Below are 11,270 nucleotides of genomic sequence, written 5' to 3'. Positions count from 1 at the left end.
TATATAATTTTCTGACTTATATTGTTGCAAAAAAAATGAATTTGGGATAAACAAATAAAATAACTTTTAAACTATTTGACTGATCACTTTGAAATTTTAACCATATTTCAAGCACTACAAGGCACAGCATTCCATTAAATATAAATGTTATAAGTTTATTTTCAAAAAAGTTATTAACATTTATAAAAAACCGAAATTTTTGACTTATTTTCCAACTTTCTAAGCAACAAATAGGGATAGAAACATTTAGAAATCGCCATGTTAAAGGTTTTTATATGACTTATAAGTTTCTTTTCTTCTAAAATTTGTCTAAAATGCTTCACTTTTTGCTGATGGACGAAAAAAGCAAAAATTTTCCGTTTTTTGACTTTAATTTGTTAATAACTAATTAAGTCCAAAAAATCGAATGCAGGAAACATATAGGTTTTTGTTACAGAGGACCATACTACTTAAAACAACTGTCGTTTGCCTGGCCGGACAAGTGTCATAAAAAAATGCTTATTTCCCTGGGCTAATACTCAAATAATTAATTTCCTATTGCTGGATCTCGGGTTGTCCTCGATTTAATCGGATCTCGCCTTGTTATGAAGACGTATATATATATATATATATATATATATATATATATATATATATATATATATATATATATATATATATAGAAATGTTTCTTCAACGTCGATATTCCCAAAAAAAAATCTTTATTTCGAAAATAAGTTACAATTTTTGAGAAATTCTACAAACTACTACATTTAATGATTTAAACTTGACTATTGAAACATAATAATTACAATAATAATAAAAATATTGATTTCTTCCTATTTATAACGTCGGATATCGGAATCTGCTGATTCTTAATAGTAAGGGAGCTTATGGCTACATTTCTCCTCCCTCCATTGGTTGGGACTTCGTCCTCGAAGTTTTGGTTACTTCGGCTATCAGCTCGTCTAGTATCTGGATCTGGGCAGGATGCAATTTTTCTCCAAATAGGATTTTGGAAATTCGTTTTCTTTTCCTAATTAGGAAGATTATTAGGAAAGCTAAAATAGTTAAAAATATTATAACAGAAGTGGTGCTCAGTCCTATGGATAATCGGGGTAGTACTTCTATGGTATCTATTGGTTGAATTTGGCCATGTGTCTCTGGGATTGTTAATTTTTCAATTTTCATCTCATGGTTTGGTATTAATTTTATTGGAACAATTTTTGGAATGGAAATATCTTGAGACGTCTTTTTATTAAATTGGATACCTTCAATCATTATTGGTACATCTGTCGTCAAGAGGCTGGTTGAATTAATTTCTATCTGCTGGATTCTCATTGGGTGAACTATTCCTAGCAATATGACTTTGCTGGTTTCTTGGAAAAAGTTCTCTGTGATTAATGTTTTTGTGCAATTATCTACATTGGGTATGTTACATTTGGATTGTACATAGTTGGAACAAACTATGTTATCGCCTTGTCCTATACAAGTGTTGAACCATTTATTATTTGTATAGTAGCTTGCAGGTGGCAGAATCATAACATGATCTTTGTTTGGAATGGGATAGATTTTATAGGTAGTATAAGGAATTTCATGGAGTATAGAGATTTTAATTATTATGAGCATTGTATTTGAAGTTACACAAACTAAAGTTTTTGTTGACTCTATAAGTTCATAAGGGTGTTCATTACTATTGGGAATTGAATTTCTGGGATAAATTTTGAGAAGGTTCTCTTTAAGGTCTATTATTTCCTTTAAAGTGAATAATTCTATATTAGAGATATTAAGTTCAGATAAAGTAATGGTTCTTATAAGTTTCATTAGAAATTCGTTTATATTTTGGAGATTTATTATCTCATTGTGTAGAATGATATAGCTGTCGAAATCAGCTGATAATTTGTTGAGTGCAGATATGAGAATTGAATTATCAGAATTTAGTTTTTCTAAAAGTTTATCGAATCTCGTGTTAAAAGAGTTTCCATAAGATATTTGGTTATTAAATTTTTTTATGATTTCGTTTTGTTTATTTTCTAAAGAGATTATGTGTGATTTTAACAAGTCTAAGTCAGAGTCGTCTGGATTTCCAGTCACGTATTTGATGGCTGTACCTAGAAAATTAAAAAGTCCGCGTTTCTGTTTTCGCGTAATCTTGTGTAGATCGTCTTTTGTTTGTTCTTGTATGTGGGTGTATTGGGAGTACAGTAGCGAGAGAGGTGCATTTTTGAAGTGATCTTTGAAATAGCTTGTCGGACTAGCGTCAATACTGTCGGATAATTTGTCTAGTGGAATGTGAAGAAAATGTCTGTGATAGTGGGAGATTTCTCTTGATTTGCCTATCTCTTCAGCATAGTAACCATTATTCGGAATCTCCTGAATATTGAGTGGATGGACCAGGGCGAGGATTGTCCTGTGAAAAATTTGGGTCTTGAGTAGGTTTATCTACATGTTTTCGTATTCGTTTTACATATTTAAGGTGAGTGCTTGTTAAATTTTGTTTATCTGTTTTACCGATTATTTTTGTTTTGTCTTGCGTTTCTGGATGAATAGTGGAGAAAGGGGCTTGTAATTTGGACTTATGTTTTTTCTTAGAAACATATAGGGATTTTGTAAGGTCTATTTCCGGAATATCTTCGGCATTTTCGTTTTGTCTATCTAAAAGTTGTTGTCTTTTTTGTTTTTGTTTATTATATAGTTCTGCAATAAAGGGTTGGAGTTCTTCTTTATGTCTTTGATTATATGTTTCGTATATCGGAAGATCAAAGTCGAAATGTATTTCTTCTGCATAGGGTCCGTACAGAATTGAGAACGGGGAATAATCTGTGGAACTGTGGATTGATTGGTTGTAAATAAGAATGGCGTGTGTTAGAATGTCATCTAACGAATCATTTGGATTTTGGGCTTGTAAGGTCCTAAGTTTTTCAATAAGAGTTGAATGAAAGCGCTCTACTGGAGAGTTTGAGGAAGAATTGTTGACTGTTGTAAAATGTATTTCGATTTTGTGGATATTTAGGAATTCTTTAATGACTGCGGAATTAAATTCGGTGCCGCTGTCGCATACAATCTTTTTTGGGTAATTGTGGTGCGAAAAGTAGTGTCTTAATTTATTTAGTATGGAAATGGAAGTTTTGTCGGTGAGCTTATAGCATTGACCGTATTTGGAAAAAGAATCTATTATTGTGAGATACAGGTTTTTATTGCAGTGGAATAGATCGATATGTAATATATCAAAAGGTTTTTGACCTAACAACGGTCCTAATTGGGGAAGTTTATAAGGACGTCGCTCGTATTTATTTTTTTGGCAAATTTCGCATTTATTGATAAAATTAGAAATAGTTGTCTGCATTGAGGGCCAATAAAATTTTTGTTTTAAATGTTTGTAGGTTTCAATTATTCCGTTGTGATTTTCTACGTGATATTTCTTTATGCATTCTATTTGTTGGTTTTCTTCTTCTATGTCCTGAAGTAGTATATTGCAAAATATTGCTTTGACTGTGGAATTTATTTTTTCTTTAAAATAGTTACAGATAAAAGGTCTAAATTCATGAGGGATTGTTATTGCAAATTTTTGATTTGGTCTAAGGATATTTTGGAAGGTATTTGCTATTTCTGTTTTCCAATTATTTGTCAAAGTGACAGTGTAACGGTGTTTGTTAAAAATTCTTTTGTATTTAATTTCAAAATTATTTGACTCTGGTTTAAAAATAATTTGGTTTGAGGATAAATTAATTGGTTCAGGTGAAATCTCTATTCCAGTGATAGGGTTCTCAACTGATGTATGTTGTGTGTTAGTACTGTTTTGTAAGTTGTCAAAATCGGCAAGGAAATCGTCTATGTCGAAATTGTCGGGTGGTTCAGCACATTCTGAATTCGGGGGTTCAGCACATTCTGAACTCGAGCTTAGGGCATTTATTTGGACTCGGCTAAGAGCATCAGCAACTTGATTCTCTTTGCCTTTTTTATATTTAACTTCAAAATCATATTCTTCTAGTTTAAGTCTCCATCGGGCTAATCTAGAAGTGGGGTCTTTAATTTTGTAGATCCATACGAGAGGATTGTGATCTGTTTCTACGGTGAATTTTTGGTTGTATAAATACATACGGAAGTGTTTACAAGAATCTAGTATGGCTAAAAGTTCTTTTTCAATAGTGGAGTAGTTTCGTTCTGCGGAATTTAGAGTTCGAGAATAGTAGGCAATAGGGTGATTATTTTGAGATAATACTGATCCTATAGCTATATTAGAGGCGTCTGTAGTCAGTACAAAAGGCTTTTCGAAGTCTGGATATTGTAAGATTGGAGAATTAGTTAACAATTGTTTGCATTTTGCAAAACATTCTAAATAATTTGGATTTGTGGGGTCGATAGTTGCTCCTTTTCGAGTACATCTCGAAAATGGGGACGTTATTTTTGCAAAGTTGGGTATGAATCTTCGGTAGTAACCGATTAAACCAAGAAATGATTTAATTTCTTTTACTGTTTTTGGTAGAGGATATTTTTGTATAGCTTCGATTTTTGCTGGGTTAGGTTTGATTCCTTCGGTTGTCACTACGTGACCTAAGAAAGAAACTTCTTTCGTGAGAAACTCAGATTTGTCTAACTGAATTTTTAAATTATTTTTTCTAAAAGTGTCAAAAATAGTCGCAATATGAACTAAGTGTTCTTGCAGTGACTTGGAAAAAATAATGACATCGTCCATGTAGACGAAGCAAAACTTATGAATAAAGGGCCTAAGAATATTGTCCATTAACCTTTCGAATGTTGCTGGGCTATTCTTTAAACCAAAGGGCATACGTAAAAATTCAAAGTGACCATGCGGAACTGAAAAGGCTGTTTTCCGAATAGAATCCGGATGAACTTCAATCTGATGGTAACCTTGAGCTAAATCTAATGTTGTGAAATAACTGGCTTTTCCTAAGTTATCCAGTATCTCATCTATCTGAGGAAGTGGGTAGCGATCACTTTCAGTATGATCATTGAGCTTCCTGTAATCAATTACTAATCTAAATTTTTTCTGACCTGAGGCATCAGCTTTTTTTGGTACTATCCAAACTGGAGCTGAGTACGGTGAAATTGACGGTCGAATTATCTTATTATCTAATAAATTATTTATTTGTTTTTTTATTTCTTCCTGCATTGCTTTGGGATGCCGAAATCCCTTTACATAAATTGGATTTTCATCCTTAGTTTTAATTTCGTGTCTAACAGCTGACGTGAAAGTTAAATTTTTATTTTCGTCGTAAAATACGTCTTTAAATTTTTTGCAAAGACTTATAATTTTATATTTTTCTTCGTTATTTAAGTGCGAAGTACGGATTTTGTTTTCGTTAAAATGCGTCGTTGGAATTTTTGCTATATTATAATTACAAAAGTTCTCAACTTCAATTCTCTTATTAAATTTCATAGGCATAGGTAAGTCGAAAGTGTCTAGAAAGCCGTTTTTTGCAACGTGAATAGAATGGGGAATTTTGATACCTTGAAAGTGTCTTTCGCGCAATAAGACTTCGCCATTATGAACGCTTACTGGAATTTTTTGGTATAAAGTTTCAAATGGAATGCTAACGTGAGGATTCTCAAAGGTTAAAGTATGAGTTGCGTAGCTAATTGTGGCGTGGAATCTTTTCAGATCGTAAGTTCCAAGGAGGAGGTCAAAGAATTGACTAAAGTCGGCAATTTTTACGTCGAATGTTTGTGGAATTCCATATTCTAGGAATAGTGGCGTCTTAATATTTAAGTCGTGCTTGGAAGTAATTTTCATTGACGTTAGCGAAAAAGGTTTTCGATAAATATGATTTTTATCAAATAGTTTGAGAGCTCGCGGATTTAAAATTGAATGGGAACCGCCGGTATCGATTAAAACGCGTAGATGTGTTTTGGGTGTAACGAAACAGGGTAACCCAGGGGAACTTTCGATATTATGTAGGTTTATACAGGGGGTGGATGATCGTCTAACGGGATGGCTTGAAAATCCTGATGATTTTCATCATGCAAATCGGGCTCTTGTTCGGATTCGTAATTTTCGAAATCATTTTCGAAATATTGGGTATCATTTGAGTCTATGTGAAAATTGTGGCTTCTATTAGTTGTAATTGTCATGGGCTGATGGTTTCTGGTTGTGGTAGTTTGAACACCGCTCATTGGAGTAGCAAAATTTGGTTGGGGTCGAGGAGCTTTATATTTATTTAGTCTTTGTTGGTTGTTTTTCGGAACATTGTTTCGTTGGAAGGATTGATTTTGTTCGTGAGAACTGAAATTTTGTCTCTGAGGAAAATTATAGTTCTGTTGTGGAGTAAAGTTAAAATTGGGCTCTGTGTTGTGAGTTGAAGGTCTCACATAATTTGAATGCGTGGGTTGGAAGTTTGAGTATGTGGGTTGAAAGTTTGTGGATCTTTGATTATTCGAAGATTGATAGGGTTTATTTTTGAGTGGGGCCTTTTTGTTTTGTTGGCTCTTAAGGAAGTTCATGTATTGTTGTTGATTTTTGTGGTTATCGTAGGCAATACACTTTTGAAGGGCTTCTTCTAGGGAATTTAATTCAAAATGCGATAAGTATTCGCAATAAGGCTCGTTGATTCCGGTACAGAAAGTTTTGAGGGCAATGTTTTTGAAATATGGAGTTTTAAAAGTGACTGTCGCGGGATTATCGTTTAAAGTGATGTGTTGGAGTAAATCGTTCAGATTTGTAGTTATTCTCTGATGATAATTGTCGTAGGATTCACTATGTTTTTGGACGGTAGTGGATAGTTGTGTTACTAATATGTCTTCGGAACGTCTGTCTCCGTATTTAGTTAATAATGCTGGACGAATTTCTGTCCAATTGGTTTTATTAGAATAGTTTAAGAAATTTCTAGGTTCTCCTTTAATTCGAGATACGATATGGGAATTTAAGATAAATTCTTGGGACGGATTTAAATCTTGGGTGCCTAAGAAAACTATTAAATTATCTACTGCTTTGATAAAGGTGGAGAGGTTGTCTCCAGAAGAGAATTCGGGCAGAGTTGAGCAAAGGCTAGCAATATCGCTATTGGTCATCGGCATTTTGGAACGTAATTTAGATGCAGGCTTAGATTTAGAGGTTTGTAGATTTCTTTTTATTTTTAGATTTAAACTGTTGAATAGTTAACTTAAATTTTCGATACTATTTTGGGAAATATCATTCAATGTACTCATAAAATATATGCAAAAAATATAAATGCAAATATATATAAAAATTCGTTGAAGTAAAATGTTATAAATAATATAAATTCAATAAACAATAAATAATAAATTCAATGTAAATGTTTAAGAATTCAATTAAAATAATAAATGCTCATAAACAATGGCAAAGAAAGGAAAAACTTACGCAAGGATGATCGTGTTTGATTTCCAATACATTTTTCTCTTTTACCAGGTTCTTCAGGATTTCATTAAACTAATGTAGACCAGGAAACGACTATGTTTCTGTATGAAATATCCTGTGGTTCGCAGCGCCAGAAATGTTTCTTCAACGTCGATATTCCCAAAAAAAAAATCTTTATTTCGAAAATAAGTTACAATTTTTGAGAAATTCTACAAACTACTACATTTAATGATTTAAACTTGACTATTGAAACATAATAATTACAATAATAATAAAAATATTGATTTCTTCCTATTTATAACGTCGGATATCGGAATCTGCTGATTCTTAATAGTAAGGGAGCTTATGGCTACATTTCTATATATATATATATATATATATATATATATATATATATATATATATATATATATATATATATATTGTTATGCTATTTAAATTGTATTATATTGCTTACTTAGGAAAAATCCTGTCTATATTTATTAAATGAACTAATCTCCAATTAATCACAATAAATCAGCATTAATTAATTACAATCTCAGGCTATTTAAATTGTACGATTTACCTTTGATCGTGGATTCAAAATATTTTCCAATTGGCGTCCTAATCGGGATAGGTAATATGACCTGAATAAAATACATAGAATTTCAACTGAACTATATGTGAGATGTCCTTTATTTTAATGAAATTTTATACAACAATCAATCCTGTAATATTTGCAATATACTAACTTTAAATATATGAGAAGTTGTTTTCTATCATGGACCCAAATGTTATTTTACATTGATTTTTAATATGTGTTATAACTAAGCTCTTTTTATAATTCCTTTTTTTTTTTTTGTGATCGCAAAATTAACTGTCTCTATTATTTATTCAATTTACTTAATTAATAAATGAAAATCACTCTCCGGCTCTAATGAAATTTGACTGACCTTTCCTTCTCTGCCGTTGCAATTCTATGGCCACGCCACAACAAAAAAATCCTTTCTCTGCTTCTGCTCCTATTGTGGTCCAGATGACGTACACCTTTCTCCTATCTGTCCTTGTATCTCCAAATGTTTCCGGCTTCGTCTGCTATTAATATTCTTAGGCCCTTTGGTTTTCTATCTCTCTGTACCCCGTTCCTCACACTGGTCAGCTTTTCCACCGCAAATAAACACACCCGGTAAATTACGTCTTCGGGACTTCAAACAAACACAAATCACAAAGCTCCTTCCTTCTTGGACGACGAAAACTGACTAACTAACCTTTTTTTCTCTCTCCTATCTCATAGCCAAAACCAAACCTCCTTGCATTCAAAATTTGACCAATAAAAATCATCCACCTCTTGTGAGTATATCGTTACCACCCAACTCTCTCTATAAAACGTCATTCGGGTAATTCCAGAAAACAAATCTTCTTTAATTATTCTAACTAAATCTATCTACTTTACAAATATTTCTTACTAATAGCTACAAACGATACCTGTTTCTCAATTCAATGTCTTTTGTTAATAAACTTTTACCGATATAATCTTTCGGGGAGAAAACCACCGCAAATCCCGGTCCATTGTTCAACACTTTCTATATACACTTTTATTCCGGGTAAAACCATTTCACAATAACCGACTTATTTAAATTTCTTATCGATAATATTTGAAAGTCTTGTCTCTGAGGCCTAATGAACAATTCTTCGAACAACTTAAAATACATATTTTGTCTTATACAGGATGTTTGAAAATTTATATGCCCGTGTCTTTATGAAATATCAATAATTTTAATTTTTATTTAAGTAATAAAATTTGTATATCGGTTTTTTATTGCTTATGGACATTCAAAAGTACAACAAATCCCCGCCTTTGTAATCGATAAAATTTATCAATTTATGCAACTAAATTTTCTCGAGGCAAAATAAACGCACTTCCTGTATGCTATCTGTACTTATGCTACGTATTATCCTATCCTACTATCTACTTTATACAAATTTAAATCTTCATTCGTGATATTTATATACATCATGGATATTATAAATACCTCTGATCTTTTCAGAATCCATATGTTTCAACTCATAGCTGTTTACTCCATCTTCGTTGTTTACTATGTATGGCCCTTCGAAAACAGGCATCAATTTTGCGCAAATACCGGTCTGAAGATTTGACACTCTTAATGCTCTTACCATTACTTTGTCACCCTTTTGGAAAGTTACTGGTCTTCGTTTCCTATTATGACCCTGTCTCTGGATGTATTTCTCATTGCTTCTTCTTAATCTCCTCTGAACGGTTTCTATAACCTGTCGATACTCTCTTTGTTCTGGATCTTCCCACGGTCTTATCGGCATGACGCCTTTCATGATGTATTCTGGTGTTTCTTTCGTTACTGTACTTGGCATGGAATTTAGGTACATCTCTATTTCTCCCAATTTTCTGTCCCATCGCCGATGTTGACCATCCGTTGCAATACGAAGAAATTTCGTTACCTCTTGTATAAATCGCTCAGAAGGATTACTTTGGGGATGCCTGATGCTTACAAAGTTCGTCTCGATTCCCCGTTCTCTAAGCTGTCCCTTGAAACGATCATTTCGGAAGTACGTTGCATTGTCTAGTAAAATTTTTCTTGGGGTTCCTACCGTAGCGATGAAATTGTCTATTTTTCTCAATATTTCTTCCCCTTTTGTGGTGCGGCAACTATATAATTTTACGTATTCTGTGCTATGTACGATGACTTCCTTTCTTTCTACTCCTCTTATCTCCATCTCTGCAATTTGTTTAAATCTCCTTTCCGTTTCTTTCCGGTCTTCTTGTAGCGCATTTTCAAATTTTATTTCTATCTGTTCTAATTCCCTTTTTTGCATACTCTGAATATCCTTCATTTTAGTTTCGATTTCTTCTCTCTGCAATTCTATTTTCCTCTCTGTTTCTTCCCTACTTCTTTCTAAACAGACTTTTATTTCGTTTTCATATTTGTCCATACGCGTTTCCATTTTTTGTTCCATTTTTCTTTGGTTTTCTTCCAAATTGTCCAATTTTTGTTCCGTTCTTTGTTGTGATTCATCCTTATGTGTTTTGTTTCCAGTTGATTTTTATCCATTTTTTGTGACGATTCTTGTATTTGTTGTGTCTGTATTTGCATCATAGCTAATAATTTTTCTAACATCCCTGTTTCTTTTCTTTCCTCCATTATTGTAGCATTTCCTTCATTATCCGATCCTTCATCAATAATTGTTTCCTCTTCTATCTTATCCTCGTTCCTTTCTTGCGTTTTGCTTTGACTCCTTGTGGCCGACATGTTCGTTAGATTATTTATCCCCGCCAAATATGAAACTTTGAAATTTGTGCAATAATTTCCCCGCCAAATATAAAATTCTACTGGTCTGTTGCAACAAACGGGACTTTTCCTGTTCAAATGTAATAACTCTTGAGTACGAGTATCAAATTTCAATATCCCACAAATAAATCAAATGGTAAAATATCAAATGTCAAAATCAATCAAATCATTCAAGTATGGTAAAATTATCAAATTTAAATATCACACAAATAAATCAATTATGGTAACCTATAAATTGTCAATATCACGAATAAATCAATTATGGTAAATTGTATCTTAAAAAAAATATATAATCTTTATGTCCTCAATTTTTACATAATATTTCACTTTATCCCCGGCATATAAACTTTCAAATATCTGCTCGTCTACTCCTATCCTTTCAAATTTGCCAACTAGAAATATTTTTCAAAGCCCCACGTTGGGCGCCATTTTGTTATGCTATTTAAATTGTATTATATTGCTTACTTAGGAAAAATCCTGTCTATATTTATTAAATGAACTAATCTCCAATTAATCACAATAAATCAGCATTAATTAATTACAATCTCAGGCTATTTAAATTGTACGATTTACCTTTGATCGTGGATTCAAAATATTTTCCAATTGGCGTCCTAATCGGGATAGGTAATATGACCTGAATAAAATACATAGAA

Source organism: Diabrotica undecimpunctata, chromosome 6, assembly GCF_040954645.1.
Source record: "Diabrotica undecimpunctata isolate CICGRU chromosome 6, icDiaUnde3, whole genome shotgun sequence".
Lineage (NCBI taxonomy): Eukaryota > Metazoa > Arthropoda > Insecta > Coleoptera > Chrysomelidae > Diabrotica > Diabrotica undecimpunctata.
Note: the sequence above shows the minus strand (reverse complement) of the source record.